Below are 14,957 nucleotides of genomic sequence, written 5' to 3'. Positions count from 1 at the left end.
TTCTCCTCCTCTTGGGAAACAGGTACCATACTCAGGAAACTGGAAGTGGGACTGTCTACACTAATACTTAAATAGCTGCCACCACTGGATTCAACCCTCCCTGGGGAATCCAGAAAACCACAACTGCACTCAGGGGATAACCTATCCTCTAGGGCTACCTTCTCCCTGAACAAAGCCCTTTCAGCCTCTAGCTTGGCGTGCTCCAACCTGAGCTGTTCCATCGCTAGCTGATGCTCCCGCTCTTCCCTCCTATCCAACCACTCCTCTGGGGACAGGGAAAGGGATGGGGCGCTGGTACTGACACTGGACCCAGCAAGGGACTCCCTATCTATGGGGTCCTCACTACCTGCTGATATCCATCCACTGTCATCATCATACAACTCACATTCTTCAGGGCTCCCAACAGACTCACCATCCTCATGACGTGTGGCCCGGGCCCTATCTCTCTCACTGTGCTCAAGATCCCACTGACCCTTTTGCCATTGGATCAGGCTGTCCCTAAGCTGGGACTGAGTATCCAACTCACTCACCTCCATGCCTCCCTCTTCACAGAATCTGACCAGCTCTGACCTACGGTACCTAAAAAGACAACAGAGATCAAAAACAGGCTCCATTTTGGCGGACGTTCTCAAGAAGAGTTTGACACAGGGAACCTGGGGGTCTGAGCTTACACAGGAGTACACAATTACAAAATTCAGCAAGATTCCTATCTCAGAGAACTTGCACTCCACTGTCCAGTGTAACACACCACTCATTCACACACACCCTCCCCTCGGACCGGTAAGGCAGTTTCTACCACCCCTGATTTTCTCAACCTGACCATAAAGACACAGGTACCAAACTCTGGAAGCAGGGCGGGGAACAAATGTACTGGACAGAAATTACAAAATGACACCTTTCAGGAGAAGCAATACTGATCTTCCCTAAAAAACGATAATCCCCAAAATGTGGTTATCTAAAATTGTAGAGTTTTGTAATGTGGCCTGTCGCCACTGTGGTACAGCGCAAACGCAAGTCCAATCCGCACCGCTAGCCACCAATGTTAGAAGCGGGACCCCCGGCCGGCCAAGGCTCACGCCAAGGTCAGTCAGGGATCACCATTTCTAAGTCAGGGCAAGGGAGTTACACACCAAGATAACCCCTGCTCACCCTCTAGGTAATGTGACGCGAGCAGCAAGGCTAATCTCAGAGGCGATGTGTAAAGCGTTTGTGCGCGCACCCCAGCGACAACCCCCTAGGCCCACCACAAAGGAAACTCCACACAAGGTTATATCAAAAATAGCCTTTGTATTATAATAATAAAAACACATTAGATAACACACACACTTTACAATGTGCCAACAGGCACGGGCAAGATTTACAAGGGATTATGTACAGGACAGGGCCACCTGGACCACTGTCAGGGGTATGCACTTTTTAGAAATAATACTTGTAGGTATAACACTTAGCACATAAACATATAATGACTGTAACACAGAAAATAGTTAATGTAGCATACAACCAGTAACTACTGGTAAAGGGAAAATACCTCCTACGCCACCCTAAACACTGTAGGGAAATCACGCAGGGAACTAGGACCTTATCATCAGGACCTATGGAAGGAAAACCTATCACCTAAGCAAGTCACATTTAGCAAAGGGAAGGAAACCTAAAATAATCACCTAGGCAAGTAACATTTAGCAAAGGCAATAAAACATCAACATTCCTCTAAGCAGGTCACTTTTAGCAAAGGGAAATAAAAGCACAAGGCATTACCTAAGCAGGTCACTTTTAGCAAAGGTAACGACATAACAATCCTCTAAGCAGGTCACTTTTAGCGAAGGGGAATAAAAACATAAAGAATCACCTAAGCAGGTCACTTTTAGCAAAGGTAATAACATAGACAATTGCACATGAAACATTAAAACACATTCAGAGGTGCAGGTAGAATATTTGCGCAGAAATCAAATAAGCAGGAATCATAAATTGCGCAGGGTGCACATGGCACAACACTAGAATTGTCCCCCAGGCCAACTGGCCTCGAAAGGGCTGGAATGCCCTGAGTCTCAATGTCAGGGGAGGCTGCGCAGGCAGCACAGAACAACAGCCTAAACTTAGCAACTGTCCACTAAGTGCTGGACAGTTGTAAATCACAGATGGGCACCCGTTGGAGCCTCGCTGGGCTCTGAACAATGAATGGCACCCAAGAGCCTTTCTGGGGCTCTAAAACAAATGTGGGCGCTGTGAGCCTTCTCTGGGCTCTGTAGAACAACTGGCAAGACAAATAGACACTAAAGAGCATCAGCGCTCTAAACAATAACTGGCACCCAAGCCTCTCTTAGGGCTCACGAACAATATGGGCGCTGAGCCTCTCGGGGCTCGAAATATACAAATGGCCCCCAGGAGCCTCGGGGCTCCTAATCACAATTGCGGCTTCGTTGGAGTCCCTCACGGGGGACTCAGAACAAATGAATGCCCCCAGAGCCGCGTGGCTCTAAATCGAATGAATGCCCCCTTTTGAAGCCCTCGTGGCTTCACTCTAGAAGCTAGCGCGAGCTCGCGCTACCGGGCAGAGGGGGGGGGCGGACACCGACAATGTGTCCCGGCGCCCCTCCCTTCCTGACACTCACCGGCTGTCTGGGGCTGCAGGACGGCTCCTCGGCGACTCTGCTGGGGCCGCGGGCGGGGCTCCCCTTCACTCGGGAGCCTCGCAGAGACGCTGCAGGCCGCTTCCTGCGTCTCCCGCCTGACTTCGTCTCGCTGCCCTCCGCCTGACTTCCGCTGGGGCCGCCAATGGCAGCGCGGCCCTGGGGGTCAGGAGGCGGGACTTCCGGGTCGCAGTAGGCAGCGGCCCGGCAACAGTTTTCACGCTCCGGGGCTTGCGGCGGTGATCACGGGGCAATGCCGGGTGGGCACCGGCTCGTAAATATCAAGACACCACGGGGCAATGCCGGGTAGGCACCGGCCTTTAACTAGAAGATAAAGCGAGGTGGGCACTCGCTATGCCGAAAATCGGCAATACAAGCGGGCAAATGCCGGGTGGGCACCGGCTGCGCACAAAGCGCTCCCAAGCGCTATGAACAGAGGGAAAAGCGCTCCCAGCGCTGGAAATCCAAATAAAGCGCTCGAAGCGCTAGCAGCAAAGATAAAGCGCTCTCAGCGCTATTCAGGCAGGGAAAAGCGCTCACAGCGCTAAAGGGCAGAAACAAAGCGCTCCCAGCACTGGGGACAAGGGAGAGCGCTCCCCAAGCACAAAGTCAAGCTCCAGCAGGGTCTGGAGGCAGGTAGGGGGGCAAGGCAGGGCCAGAGCCAGCACACTGGGTCTCCAGGCAGGGAGACAAGCCAAGTGGCGGTCCTCCTGGCCCCAGCAGCAGCAACAGCCCCCTCTGGCAAGGATCCAAAAGTAGAACAAATTGTAAGGGGACACAGCCCCTTCTTATACTGTAAATTCTTTTGTCTTCAGGGTGCAGGGTGCGGGGAAACCAGTTGCAGCTGGCTTGGGAGTACCCTTGATGGCCCAACCACCCCTTTCATTCACTGGGGAGGCTAGGGTCATTAGACACACCACAGGGGGGCGGAGCCAGCATTGTGTGGGGAAAAACCCAGCCCATCCAGGACCCAGGTGCACTCCTCCCACACATCACTCATGCTGATCTCACACTCACCACCGGGCAGACCCATCCAGACTTCCTGGAGCCTGGCATGCCAGCCAGCTCCAGCCAATCACCCTCCAGTATCCTCACTGCACACATACATCAATGTCCAGAAGTAGCACTTCCCTTCTAGACACATACAAGCCACACATACCATTGCGCAGCATTCATTCTCACGAGTTCATACATACTAAACTCGAGCCTGCACTCCCCACACATCAGGAACTAACATGGACACACACATTCCCCATGCATTCCTATGGGAGGGCAGGCCAGCCATACTACACGCACGCACTTTACTCTGGGACACAGGGAAAAAATGCGCCAAGACCCAAAAATCACTAACACTGGGTCACAAATAAAAGCAAAAAGATTAGGGGTGAACCTGCCCTAAGGCCCAAGTCCAACAGGGCACAAAATGAAATTGTCTTAAAAGATCAAGACAGAAGATTAAAATGGACGAAAGTGGTACCTGACACCTTTATAGCGGACCTGTTGGCAATGAAAAGGGCAGAGATAGCTACATGCTTAGATAATGAGGCAAATGGTTCTGACATTGTTAATGCCTATAATGTTATCTGCTCACATGTAAAAGACAATTTAACTGCCATGGGAAAGCCAAAAACTGGGCATGGTGAGAGGTGGTTTGACAAAAAATGTTCAAATGCGCATGCTGCACTTCTTAAAGCCCTTAAAGCTATCCCCAGGGACAAGGGATTAGTAATCAAGTGCAGACTGGCATATAAGTCAGCGATAACGGATAGAAAGCGGGAACTAAGGGACGAAGCCTGGCATAAATTATTGTCACCTGAAGTCTTAAGAGATAGCTGTAAATGTTGGGCTATAGTCAATCAACCCCTCTTTGTGAATTCAGATAATGCGCCCCTGGACTGCAACATCACAGATGAGGTTTGGATTGCATATTTTGAGGAGATCTATAGCCTGCCCTCTAAATGTCAAAATACTGAGGCCCTATTCTCTGAAATCACCTTCTCACCGATGAAATTTGAGACCGCAGAGGTTGTGAAAGCCATTGAGGAAATGTCCAAAAATAAGGCCCCAGGACCGGACGGGGTGCCCGCCGATCTATTTAAAGCTGCCCCTGGTCTGTGGTAAAAAAATTTAGTAAACCTTTTTAATTCCATTTGCAAAGATAGTATTCCCTCATCATGGTTAACTTCAACTATCATTCCGGTCTATAAAAAAGGATCTAGGCAGGATCCCGCATGCTATAGACCGATCTCATTGATTGATTCTTCTGTAAAAGTCTTGGGACGGGTGGTCTTGCATAGACTAAGTGAATGGTTGAAGGAGAAAGGGGCCCTGTCTAATATGCAATATGGTTTTAGGTCAAATAGAGGTACCATTGACCAATGTTTAAACTTGCATTTATTAGTTAGTAAATATACAGTGGCCAAGGAGGGTAACCTCTATATGGGGTTCATGGACCTATCCTCGGCGTTCGACCTAGTTAATAGGTCGAAGCTTTGGATAGGACTCCTTGAGATAGGTCTTGACCCTCCCCTAGTATATTTTTTGGCGAACCTACACACAAATCTTTCTGCAAAGATTAGAGTGAACATGGAAGGGCGATGCACTAGGCCATTTAGATCTGAAAGAGGGGTGAGACAGGGGTGCATTTTGGCACCTCTGTTGTTTACCCTATACATAAATTCCCTTGAGATTGAGCTTGGGGAGGTCTGTCAGGACATTCCGTGTGTAGGGGTACAGGTTATACCTGTTCTCCTATATGCGGATAACGCTGTGCTCATGGCTCGTACCGGGGTGGGCCTCCAAAAACTGTTGAACGCCTTTGGTGCATTCATGAGTAACCTTGATCTCAAAGTTAACGCAAAAAAATCTCAGGTCTTAATAGCGGGGAGGGGCAAAAATAAGGGGAATCCAAAAAATTTTTATTGTAATAATGAAGTGGTATGCAAGGTCCCCTCGTTTCCATATCTTGGGGTAGTATTCGATGAAAAGGGCACATGGCGCCCACAAAACACAAGCCGTAGTGTGGCTTTTAGCAGAAGTGTTTCGGGCCTCATGGGGTTTGCCAAAAAACTGGGAGGTAGACCAGTTGAAGCTATTATAAAGGTCTATAAAGCGAAGTGTTTGGCGGTGGCCTCTTATGGATGTCAAATATGGGGCCATACCCCAACAAATAAAATCCAACTGGTGGAAAATAAATTCCTAAGAGGGCTCCTCTCAGTTCCCCAGTCTACCCCCACTTTTACTACACACACTGAAGTGGGGATTGGTTACATCTCAGACCAAATTAAAATAGCACCCCTTTTGTATTGGCTAAAAATCTGGCTCAACGAAGAAATTACCCTAAACCACTCGATTATCAATGACTGCTTACATTTGGAGAGGGATGATAATATTGTATGGTTGAATTACATTAAAAAGGGTTTCCAGAAGATAGGCCGCCCAGCCATGTTTTACTCCCCCGACACAATAATTAAAAAAGACATTGCCCTAAAAAAAAACGCTCTTTTGGATCTTTTGACATTAGACCGGGAGGAGATGGAGCTGAGAAAACCTCTTGTAAGAGCTAATTATGGGCTGGTAAGTTGCCCAGGACCCGAACCATATTTATCAGTGGTAAATAATCGGTACCACCGATTTCTCCTGACGAGCTTCCGCCTTAATTTGATTCATTACTCTTTGGGTTCCTTCCGCACTTGGTGTACACCGAACAAGGCAGATCCTTGTTCTTGTGATTGTTTTTCATTGCAAGACACGCTTCATTTTGTAATGTTTTGTACTCATTATGAACAGTGTAGACGGAAATACTTACTACCACTCCTGAAGAAGGCGGGCTTCGTTCAGGTTAGACCAGCTCTAGTATATTTAATGCAACTGGGTAGCCCATACATTATGTTTTCTGTGGCCAGTTTCTTGACGGCAGCTATTTGTGTAAGGAAAAACAACATCAGCCTACCGCAGATCCAAAGTTGCTTTGAGTAACATTTTTGTAAAAATATGTAATATACTTGCATAGTAAGGTTTGCAGTTTTAACAGATTTTAAAGGTACAAATTTTTAAGTGCTATAAATTCTTTTTAAAAATGTTGTATTATTTACAATGATAATGAATGGAATGAATTGTACTGTATTTTTAATAACCACAATGAAATGTTTTAATTTTTTGTAAATGTTTCTTCCTTTTTGTTATTTAAAAATGATTGTACCGTGTCTTTTATGATATTAATTTTATCGCATAAAGAATTTTTTTGACTGACTGGCCTGCCAGCCCCTAATTGAATGGGATATTTAGATACAGTGTTGACGAAGCAGATGCCCCACCCTAGCCCAAGTTGTCCACATCCCCCGCTTCTGCTAATGTGTGCCAGGGAGCAAAATTGGGTGGGAACAGGAGGAGAACAATGCGTACCGGTACTTGCCCTTTCTTGAATCATTGGAGTCCCAAATGTTCCTAATACATTGTAGCCTATTTGTGCTCTTACCCATTGTAACCCCAACTTTAAGAACCGCAGCACACTTGTAGGATGACAACTACCACAACCCGCCTAGCTGCTAGGGCTACAGGGTGCACCTACTTAGCTGACTTGACCAGACCTTTACACAGGTTTATTGAGAACTATGGCGAACAATTTATTGGTGCCTCAGCAATCCCGTGAAAAAGTCCCTGCTGTGATACACCTTTTGTGATAACTAATATGCTAATCTGCTCCCTACCCATGGTACTTTGTGGCAACTCAATTATGACAACAGCAGGGCCTTACTGGGGTGTGGCCATGTTGCTTAATCAGGGGTTGGACCTAGTTCAAAGGCTTTTCTTCAGAGTTTATTGCCCTCCACCAGAATCAACGGCCTGCCTAATTACTGGTTTCACCACATACCACCCTTCTGATTGGTGATAAGAAATATTTTACTCAGCATGAGCTGACAGTCTTGCATTGCCATTGCCATTACACCGCCATGTCCCTTTTAATCACTCTCCATCCTCCTGTGCAGTGGTCATTTGGCAGATGCAAAGGGGTCCCTGAAATGCTCTTTAACCCCCTTTCCTCTCCACTAATGGCAGGCGCCACTCACTGTTTGCCACCTAGGAGCTCCCATTAGGAGAGTGTGAAATTGTCTTGCTTGAGGGGCCACCCCGTACAGATATACGTTTGTGACCGTCCTCACCAAGCTACCTGCCAGCCATGCGTCTGGTGTTTCTGCCTGAGTGGCGTTGCACAATTGCAAGTCTGTATGCCACAATCTGCCCATTAACTTCCTACAGAAATTTTCCTCGTGCAGTTCAATGAAGTGTTGTTCAACTGATCACCCTCAAGGCCGTTTAACTGTAGACAATCTCAGTGGAGAGGGGGCTTGTCAGAATCTAACAGTTACAGTTTCGTGTTCTGGTGCAGTTCCCCTTCATGTGGCTCCTATGAAGCCCCTCTGCCTAATGTGCATGGCCTAGGTACCTGGTTCAGTTCGATTGCTGCCCTTTCCAGTGGCTCCAGGCTAACAAGCACCCAGCTGGGCTTTTTGCTGCTGGCATATTCTTGCTGCTACAGTTGGAAGGGCATGTCAAACCCTTAATGCTCCTTTTGATTTAAAGTGTGTGTCAATGTCCTGCCAAATTGATCCCCCAAGGCCGTTAATTGTTGGTGCATGTCCCCACTATTGTCCAGAAGCACCCCTTCTAGTGGGAAAGCCTTGAGTAATGGCTGCCCCTATCCCCTATCCCTGCCTGGCTAAATTGTGTAACCTAGTCAATTGTCTGAAATGTTTCCTTGTACGTTCATTTGACATAAGGGCACCCTAAGTCTATGTTGTCGAGACATCCCCTGTATAAACTTTCTCTTGTATTTGAATGTTGAACATAATGTTCCTCATCTATCAAAACCACCCAGAGGGATCCTGCTTGAGCTGAGAAATGACTTTTCAAGGTCAGCGTAATAACATTGGGGTAGAATTAATAGACGTGCTAGAGGCGGACTGGTGAGTGCTGTGGACCTTCTGACAACTAAACCACCCATGCTACGTCTGAGTTTCCTAAGCACCAGTTTCACACACCTCATGATACTCCTTTTGATACAACAGAATTGCCTACCAACCGATAGGTTCAGCTCCACTTATACTATGAAATTCTGCAGTCCTTTTGCTTGCACGAGAAAAGGAGCTAATACATTGGGCGCTCTACAATATCACTCAACAATGATATTGCTTGCACTTAAATAAAGGTCTGGAACCGGTCTTTCCACATGACCTTTTCGCACTCCTAACCCAAACTGTGCACAAGATTTCCACCCGAATGGCCACAGTGATGGTGCTAAGTTATCTACATTAAGGAACAAGTCAGGCCGGCTGTTATTTATGATGTCGCCCAAGGAGAGTGGAACCATGATGTGCCAGCTTGCCACAAACTTGGGAAAGGCATGGCAACAAACTTACCTTCTCCAGCACCAAAGAGTCGCACAGCCACTCCTAGGCCTGATTACTAAACCATGTTAAGTTTATGGGGTAGCATGGTATCGAAAACCCATCCCTCGACCCTTGCCTGCAACCAGTTCCACTGCATCACCCTGGTCGGACAATCCAGACCCAGAGTGGCATGGAAGGCTGATCCCACGAAGAATTCACCTGCTCATGCTGGCCGGCCATTAAACTCTTGCTCGATGAGCCGGGGAGAGGTGTGGCGCCGCGGCCAGGGCGACTGACGTTGGAATCTGGGGATCACGGTTCGATCCCCGGCTCCGGCGGCAGTTTAGCCCAGCACCATGTGACTCTGGGCAATAGCTTGCTTAATCTTCCCAACGGCCCCCAGCGCCTAGAGACCCTTACGGGTGATTGTGCGCTTTACAAATGTGGATTATTATTATTATTATTATTCTGAGCTGACAATGATACTTGTTGGGATACTCGTAGGGTGACCAGACGTCCCAGTTTTCCCCCCGGACCATCCCGGTTTTCGGAGCAGTGTCCCAGTGTCTCAACACTTTGCTCCAAATTGCAGAAATGTCCAGGTTTTTGTTCAGTGCCTGGGTTAAACAGAGAAATGTCCTGTTTTTTAAATAGTGTCTTGCAGCAAGACACTATTTAAAAACCAGGACATTTCTCAGCTTACTTTGCACAGGTGCTGAGACGGGTCTCTATTGGACTCTTAATTTTAGCCCTCAGGATGAAAAAAAAATCTTACCGCTGCAGCAATACTGCCCTTCCCTGCCTTCAAAGAGACCCATTATAGTTCTTTCACAGTCTCATCATTCCAGAACTGAAGCATTTTCAATGTTCTGTACAACAAAGCCAAGGTTGTTGCTTATTTATCTTATGCAGCTAACAGCAACTGACAAAGTTAATAGACCTGGCTTGTTGTAGGTGTAATGTTACTTGTTGTATTATGTCTGTATGCAATGACAGAAGCAGAAAAATGTTAAGGCGGGACACTATGGTAAGCATAGAATGTTTATCTGTGTTTGAAGACGCGCCCTTCATTACTTCGGCCATGCCCCTTTGAAACCCCCCCCCCCAGTTTTTTCATCCCACTGAAAGCCTGGGTACTTCTGACATGTCACTTGGTCTTTGTAGAGCACTGTATGGGACTCCAGCGCGCTGACTTTTTTGGGAGAGCTGGGAGGGCACAGGATGCATGAGTGGTTGAAGGGAGTGTGGGGGCAATCGTTGGGTTTCGTGCTGGTGATGTGGTCAAGTTACTGCTGCCTCTATGCCAGCTCGGGTAGTATTTCAACTACATCTGAAGGCCCTGTGTGACGTTGAAGCGGTGAGACGTCTGCGGATGCAGTGGTCTGGGGCATGGTTGGGTGAGATATACAGGGTCAGAGTTGAGCTCTGCTTGCTGTGACCTACAACACGTCTGTGCTGTAGTGCCCATCTCTGCACTACTCAGACCACCTACCTGGGAAGAAGCTGGGGGCTGGACAGTTCTACCAGACAACCAGAAATGCTGTCTTCTAAATGGACAGTAACTGCCCCCTAAAGAAAGCAAGCACTCCCCAAAATGCACTCAGTGAAATGTTTTTAAGCACTATAATGTCATGGGTTTTATCACAACAAAAAAAACGTATGTTTACGCAGTGCCTAGAGGTGTTTTTAAAGCTGTTCAAAGGAGACACTTATGTAAAACGACAGCAGCGTGCACAGAGAGAACTTCACCAGTAACATACTGCATCTATTTTAGAGTTAGCCTTGTACCAGAGAAATGCCACAGTCCACCTGTACACCACCCCCCATCTCAGAGGCACAGACAGGCCTATAGTCACAGCCTATCCCACACCTCAGAGGCACAGAAAGGACTTCTCTCATCTCTCCCCTCATCTCAGAGACACAGACAGGCCTACCACCTCAGCCCTTTCCGCATCAGAGTGCCGTTTGTCTCCCTTTCTCTTCATTCTTTCCCTTCCCCTTCTCAACTTCTGGTATGGGGCAAACCTTTTAGCCATTTTTGCAAGTTACTAGTTTGGAGGCCGTTCTTGGCATTCGTAAAGCAAAAACCCAACATCCTATTCATGCACATGCTGTTTGCTTCAATCCATTGCTGTCCGTGTCACACATCTGATTTGTCATCTGTAATTCTTCATCTGTGTCTGTGGAGGCGGCTGTCATTGTTGTCCTTTTTCTATGTCTATTACAGCTGTCAAATAGTCTTACTTTTATGTCAACGGTTACTGCAAACTGTATTCCTAGTTCTATGTCTATGAACTGTCACAGTTTTTGTTTTGGGAATCTGGTCACCCTAGCTACTTGCCTTACCCAATTTAAGCCAGCTGGACATGCACAAATTACAAGTTGAAGAATAATTGTCAGGGGCATCTATTGCTCCTACCGCAAGCCAGGACTATTGACCTAGTAATGGTTTTTAGTTGCATAAGGTAATCAGCCACAGCTTATAACTTTGTAGTCAGAATATTGTCCAGATGTATCCACAAAATGAACCTAAACCTGCAAGCTAGTACCATTGGCTTAGATCACAGCTTTCCAAACTTTTCATGTTGGTGACACACTTTTTGGAGATGCATCATTTTGTGACACAGTAAGGCAGTGTAGCGAGCGATCGTAGCGAGCGAGCCCAAACCACCTAAAGGGGTTCGGGGGGGTTCTCACTCACTCTATCTGTCTCCCTCTCTCTCTCTAACTGTCTCCCTCTCTCTGTCTCCCTCTCTCTCCATCTGTCTCCCTCCCTCTCTTTCCCTCTGTCTCCCTCTGTCTGTCTCCATCTGTCTCCCTCTGTCTGTCTACCTCCCTCTGTCTCTCTCTGTCTCGCTCCCTCTGTCTCGGTCTCTGTCACCCTCCTCCCTCTGTATGTCTCCCTCTGTCTCCCGCTCTCTGTCTCCTGCTCTCTTTCTCCCTCTCTATGTCTCCCTTTGTTTCCGTCCCTCTGTCTCCCTCCCTTTCTCTCCCTCTGTCTCCCCCCTCTCTCCCTCTGTCTCCCACTATCTGTCTCCCCCTGTCTACCTCCCTCTGTCTCTCTCTGTCTCGCTCCCTCTGTCTTACTCCCTGTCACCCTCCTCCCTCTGTCTACCTCTGTCTCCCGCTCTCTGTCTCATGCTCTATATCTCCCTCTGTTTCCGTCCCTCTGTCTTCCTCCCTCTGTCTCCATTCCTCTGTCACCTTCTCTTTCCCTCGCTCTCCCTCGCTCTCTCTGTCTCCCTCTCCCTCTGTCTCCTTCTTCCTCTGTCTCCCTCTGGCTCTGTCTGTCTCCCTCTGTCTCTCTCCCTCTGTCCCCTCCCTCTGTCTCCCTCTCTGTCTCCCTCTCTCTCTGTCTCTCTCTCTCTGTCTCCCTCTGTCTCCCTCCCTCTGTCACCTTCCCTTTCCCTCGCTCTCCCTCTCTATCTCCCTCTCCCACTGTCTCCTTCTTCCTCTGTCTCCCTCTGGCTCTGTCTGTCTCCCTCTGTCTCTCTCCCTCTGTCCCCTCCCTCTGTCTGCCTCCCTCTGTCTCCCTCTCTGTCTCCCTCTCTCTCTGTCTCTCTCTCTCTGTCTCCCTCTGTCTCCCTCCCTCTGTCGCCCCCTGACTGTCTCCCGCTGCCTCCCTCTGTCTCCCTCTGTCTGTCTCCGTCTGTCTCCCTCTGTCTGTCTACCTCCCTCTGTCTCTCTCTGTCTGATTCGCTCCCTCTGTCTCCCTCCCTCAGTCTGTCTCCCTCCCTCAGTCTGTCTCCCTATGTCTGTCACCCTGTGTCCCCAGCTCTCTGTCTCCCTCTGTATCCCTCCCTCTGACTCCCTACCTCTGTCTACGTTCCTCTGTCTCCCTCTGCCTCCCTCCCTCTATCTCCCTCCCTCTCTCTCTCTCTCTCTCTCTCTCTCTGTCTCCCTCTCCTTCCCTCTGTCTCCCCCTGACTGTCTCCCTCTGTCTCTGTCTTCCTCTCTCTCTGTCTCCCTTCCTCAGTCACCCTCTGTCTCACGCTCTCTCTCTCTCCCTCTGTTTCCCTCTCCATCTCCCTCTCAGTCTTTGCCTCTGTCTGTTCCTGTCTCTGCATCTATCTGTCTGTTCCTGCCTCTGTCTGTCTCTGTCTCTGTCTGTCTCTGTCTCTATCCCTGTCTCCCTACCTCTCTCTGTCTCCTTTCCTCTCTCTCTCTGTCTCTCTCCCTCTTTCTCTCTCTCTCTGTCTCCCTCTGTCTCACTCACTCTGCCTGTCTCCCTCTCTCTCTCTGTCTCCCTCTCTGTCTCTCTGCCTCACTGTCGCAGTCGCTGCCTCTGTCTGTCCCTGTCTCTGCCTCTGTCTGTTCCTGTCTCTGTCTCTGTCTATCCCTGTCTCTGTCTCTGTCTCTATCTCTCTCTCTCTGTCACCCTCTGTCTCACTCACTCTGTCGGTATCCCTCTCTCTCTCTCTCTCTGTCTCTGTCTCCCTCCCTCTCTCTCCCTCTGTCTCCCTCCCTCTCTCTCCCTCCTTCTGTCTTTCTCCGTCTTTCTCCCTCTTGTCTGTATCCCTCCCTCCATCTGTCTCCCTTCATCTGTCTCCCTCCATCTGTCTCCATTCCTCTGTCGCCCTCCTCCCTCTGTCGCCCTCCTCCCGCTGTCTGTCTGTCTCGCTCTGTCTGTCTCGCTCCATCTGTCTCCCTCTGTCTGTCGCCCTCTGTCTGTCACCCTCTGTCTGTCGCCCTCTGTCTCCGTCCCACTGTCTCCATCCCTCTGTCTCCATCACTCTGTCTCCATCCCTCTGTCTCCGTCCCTCTGTCTCTCTCCCTCTCTCTCTCCCTGTGTCTCCCTCTGTCTGTTTCACTCTCTCTCTCTCCCTCTGTCCCTCTCTGTCTGTCTCCCTCACCCTCCTTCTGTCTGTCTCCCTCTCTATTTCTCCCTCTGTCTGTCTCCCTCTGTCTCTCTCTCTCTGTCTTCCTCCCTCTGTCTCCCTCTCTCTTTGTCTCCCTCTCTCTCTGCCTGTCGCCTCTGTCTCCCTCTCTCTGTCTCCCTCTCTCTCTGTCTGTTGCCCTCTGTCTCTCTCTCTGTCTCCCTCTGTCTCCGTCCTTCTGTCTCCCTCCCTCTCTCCCCACTCTCTCCCTCTCTCTCTCCCTCTCTATAATGAATGTGGGTTTGGCACAATTTGGAGCTTCTGCCAAACACACAGCCATTACTTACCACAGCCCTTCCCAGGACTCATAAAAACACCACACATAAACATATAAAACACCAACCTGAGAAAGGAATAATACTAACAGCTAATGATACTATAAATCATAGCTCAGAGGGTATGTATAGCAACATCTCCCGACGAATCAGCAGAATCAGAATCAGCAACACCTTCTGGTGAATCAGATCAGCAACACCTTCCGGTGACAGGACAACTTACCACAGGTAAGAAACAGACAGCAACTTGCAACTGAACGGCAAGAATCAGCAACACCTTCTGGTGACAGGACAACTTACCACAGGTAAGAAACAGACAGCACCTCGCCACTGCACGGCAAGAATCAGCAACACCTTCCGGTGAAAATCAGTACATACCTATTACGCTGGTCTACTTACAATTTGGATATTCCTATTTCATAGCCGATTTCCCTCCCGTATCAACAATTACCCATCCCTCCATAAGCATTTGGTAAAAAAGGGTCCCGGCCTTCCTCCACAAGGAATATAATACCAATTACACTTGTAGTTATGCCTAATTAGAAGCAGCGCAACTTCCTGTCATCAGTTACCTGTAAGAAGGGAATGTCACCCTCCTTCTATAAAACAGCACCTGGCTAAGAAGAACCCACACTCCCTCTCAGAAACAACAGACAAATGAAACTAATGCACATTGGGGTCTCTTTATTACACAATGATAGAATGACAAGGAAAGAAATAACTAATGAATGACAAGGAAAGAAATAACTAATGAACAATCCCCAACACATACATACACATAGGAGCTGA

The sequence above is a fragment of the Lissotriton helveticus genome, chromosome 7 (assembly GCF_964261635.1).
Source record: "Lissotriton helveticus chromosome 7, aLisHel1.1, whole genome shotgun sequence".
Lineage (NCBI taxonomy): Eukaryota > Metazoa > Chordata > Amphibia > Caudata > Salamandridae > Lissotriton > Lissotriton helveticus.
The sequence above is the reverse complement of the archived record's forward strand: the minus strand, read 5'-3'. Positions refer to the sequence as shown.